The sequence below is a fragment of the Tiliqua scincoides genome, chromosome 4 (assembly GCF_035046505.1).
Source record: "Tiliqua scincoides isolate rTilSci1 chromosome 4, rTilSci1.hap2, whole genome shotgun sequence".
NCBI lineage: Eukaryota > Metazoa > Chordata > Lepidosauria > Squamata > Scincidae > Tiliqua > Tiliqua scincoides.
Genome location: NC_089824.1, coordinates 88,394,588 through 88,398,537, shown reverse-complemented (window position 1 = coordinate 88,398,537; position 3,950 = coordinate 88,394,588). Strand labels below are relative to the sequence as shown.

Genomic DNA, 3,950 nt, shown 5'->3' with positions numbered 1-3,950 from the left:
GAAAAGTGCTTGAGGGATGCAAAGTCATTTGCTGAGGTTCAAAATCATTCAATAAATGATTCATTTTGGTCAAATTTTTTTCCTGATTTTTTGGATTAAAAAATTGGATCATTCTTTAATCATGTCAATGTGAACCTCAGCCTGCTAATTTATCTCAACTTGGGGGACTTTCTACATGCAAAAAAGGTATTCTGCCATAGAGCTACAACCCTTCCATCAGTGCCTGCATGTTTTCTAGTTCAAGAGTTCCTAAGACTGAGGGCCCGACTTTCCAGCACCAATTCAGCTGCAATGCAGCCCCAAGGTAAGGGAACAAATATTCCCTTACCTTGAGGAGGCTTGCTTGACTGTCCCCCTGCTGCAAGATGCAGTGCACACCCCATTGATATGGCTGCATCAGTGCTAGAAAGTTGCTTAGGATTGGGCCCTGGGCCATTTTTTAAAAATTCTGTCCAGTACAAGACAGCAGCGGACCTCCCCAGCCCTGCGCACCAGGGCCAAGGTCCATGATAGCACCCCCCTGGGCTATCACCACAGCCCCTGCACAAAAATCCAAACCCCCCCCCCACTCACCTGAGGCTCACAGAGCCTCACACGACCCAGAAACGTGTCGGGGAAACCTCTTTGAGGTTCCCGACACTATAAACTGTGCTTCTGGGAAACCAGAAGCACAGTTTCCATCCCCGTTAGGAGCCTCAGAGACGCTTCCTCAGGGCCCTAGCACCTTGCACCTGGAACTTTTGCCCCATCAGACCTTATGGTAGGTCTGCAGCTGGTAGAAGAACATATCCTTTGTACACATACATGGTAAAATTGGATGTCATTGTAGTCACAGTGTCCATTTCCCTAAATAAGTTGCAGATGTTAAAAAAAAAAAATGGAGGAGGAAAGCAAATTAATCAGATAAATTGTGTGAGAAAGTAGTTAGCAAACTCTGGTTATGAAAGAACAGCTGATGAATCTCAAGCAGATTCTTTAGTAGCAATAAAGCCCACATTGTTATACCACAATGGTTGCAATAGTTCAAAGACTCCTAGGAGATTGGTAAAGAAAAATAAAGAGCAGTGAAAGGGAAAGAACAAAAGGATGTTTTTGCAATATCATATTCTATGGGAGACCATGTGGATTTTTACTTTCTTATTCATTAGTCATTTGACATTGCTGAGTGTTTTATTAAATGTGAATCTATTGCCCAATATTTTGTACAGAGAACCATAATTCTCCATTGTAGGCCTAGTTTCTACTTAGTTGCCAACTCTGACAAAAGCTTCTCCTGGAGATTTCACTGTGTAACAAAATTTGACACAATTTCATGTTTATCTGAATATTTTGATGTTTCTTTATCGGTTTTGGTGCAAGGATTTTAAAAAAATGGCACTATTTTTGGCATAGCACCAATAGTTTAGCCACAATTTGCTGTACACTTGTATTATATGATGGGTATTATAATGTATTATCCAATAATATAGCTCAGTGTTGGTACCAGTAACAGTACATTGGGAGGGTGGGATCACTTAGCGGTTGATCCATAAAGGACTTGTTTTAATCCCTGATATCTCCAGACGGGGTGGGGAGAGGCCCACTCCCTGGAACCCTGGACAACCACTTCCAGTCAATGTAGAGCGCTATGCACATCAGTTATAACCTAGGAACTCTTATTATGCTTTGCCTGTTGAATCACAACCCAAGTGACAACCCAAGTGACATCTCTCTTGTGCCACAAAGTGTAAAAGAGATCCTCATTCAGCCCAAAGTAGGTGTTTCCAAGGCCCAATCCTGTCCTCCCCTCTACCCACCCCCCACTAGTGCCACTGTGCCAAAAAGGTATGTTCTGTATCCAGCAGGGTAGGGTGGTGGATCAGGAGGCTTCAGAAGGAAAAGAGGATTTAAAACCCCTTACAATTCTCTAAGCCCCCCGCCCTGCAATGGGTCTCCTCAGACCTGCACTAGCAATTTTGCTGGCACAAGGTCCAGGGAGAGAAAGGGATTGGGCAGGAGGATAGGATCCGGTGTGCACCATCACTGGCATACCCACCCCCTCCTGCAGCCTCCCTGCCCCTGTTACTCCCCCTCCCCACCCAGATTTCCCTGCCCCATCCCCCATTCTGCCCTCCCCCCATCTCCCGCCTTCCGCACTGGTGTACATGCTCTAGCAGGCAGCCAGCACGGTGACAACATGCACAGGAGGGCTCTGGTCTTTCCGCTGGTGCTTGAGCAGTGTGTGCTGCCTCACAGCAGTTAGCAGGGCAGCCCAAGAGGATTGGGCTGGTAGTCTCATAGATTTTAAAAGGCAAGTAAAGCATGTGCTTTGCTGTCCCCCTCTGAATTCAATGGACTTAGGATTGCTTATCTTTATTACTTGAGATGTGCCTACTGGAATATAAACCCCATGGCTACCTGGGCCTCTACTCTCCTGAGCCCTTGTTTGAAGTAAAAAATTTATAGGGGTTAATTTCACATTGCTCAAGAGCGGCTTGTGGAATTATACACCTCCTTAACTGAAAGATGTTTCAAACAATGGCGGAAAAACCTTGCTTATTTCAGCTCGAGATGTGACGATTCACATTTAATCCAACAAGGATGCAAAATTGGCTAGAGTCTGCCAGTTTGCACAGGTGCAGATGTGTTTGATCATATGGTATATTTACTGACAGCCAAAGGCACAACTCCAAATTGGAGACCCAGATGCCTGGCTCTTTGCTGCCTTCTTCACTGTCTGAGATGGAACAGAATATGCTCTCTCTTTTTCACTCTCTCTGAACTAAAAGGTCATTCTATTTTATCATACCAAATGTGCAAGGAAAGAGTTGATGGCTTCAGATTGTCAGAGCTAATGTTCCTTTAAAACAAAATATTCATATTTTATGCTTGGTTTATCTACACCCGAGACTCTGAGATTAATCCCCCCCCCCCATATTTCTAGCAAGAGATCTCTTCCCTCCAGCAAAACTCCTTTCCTTCCTCATGTTTCCCCTTTCCTTGATCTCTGGTGGCTTTTGCATCTATTATGGCACTCTGCACGAAACAAGCTAATGTCAATTCCCACTCTTTTATCTTCATTTTTAATTAAATTCACTTGTTTTGTTAGTAGCAGTATAAAAATCTGTCTGTCGCAGTTTATTAAAATCTTGCATTATGAATATGTATTTTAGATAGGAACTGTTTCAATATTTTTATAGATAAATTGCTCTAAGTTTAAAAAACACACACACACAGGAAACCAAAGAAGAATGTGACAAGGCCACTCTTAAATAGCATCAGTACAGAACTTTCCAGTTCTTTAACTATGGAGCAAACAGATAACATATTTTGCCTCAATCTAGGAAGGGGCCCATATGGAGAAACAGACTGAAAAACTTCTTTTCATACAGATAGAGGGGTGCATCACCATCTGATATCACTATATGCTGTACATGTTTAGTTGCACACAAGTAGAGCTAGATCAAGGCTATACATCTCTTGTGGATGCAAAGAGTGCAACACTTAGGTGTAAAATTTAAGACAAGGATGTAATTTTCAATTTCAAAAGTTCATCACACTGTTACCCTGTACATGCCCAATCTCATCTGATCTTGGAAGCTAAGCAGGGTCACGCCTGGTTAGTACTTGGATGGGAGACCGCCTCAGAATACCAGGTGCTGTAGGCTTACACCATAGTCTTTCGAGACTGAAGGTTGCCAACCAGACAATGACTCCAATTTGCAAACACACACACACTCCACCCATGCGCTATTAAGAAAAAAAATTATTGTCAAGTTTCTTTCCCTTCATTTGAGGCTCTCTGTCATGGAGACTTTGCTGTCCTGCTGTGGGAACCTGGGTAGAAGTAACCCCAATCAACTTTCAATAACCTGGCTTATGAAATTTGTCTCTTGATTGGCTAACATTCTTTAGGGAAACTCATTCCTGAACAGATCAAAAGATAGTTGGAAGCTAGTACTCACGCAGAA

General features: G+C 43.1%; 1 pseudogene; it reads left to right on the top strand.

Moving 5' to 3' along the window:
- The first annotated feature begins 3,528 nt into the window (after nucleotides 1–3,528).
- On the top strand, nucleotides 3,529–3,647 carry LOC136649915 (5S ribosomal RNA; annotated as a pseudogene).
- The last annotated feature ends 303 nt before the right edge of the window (nucleotides 3,648–3,950 follow it).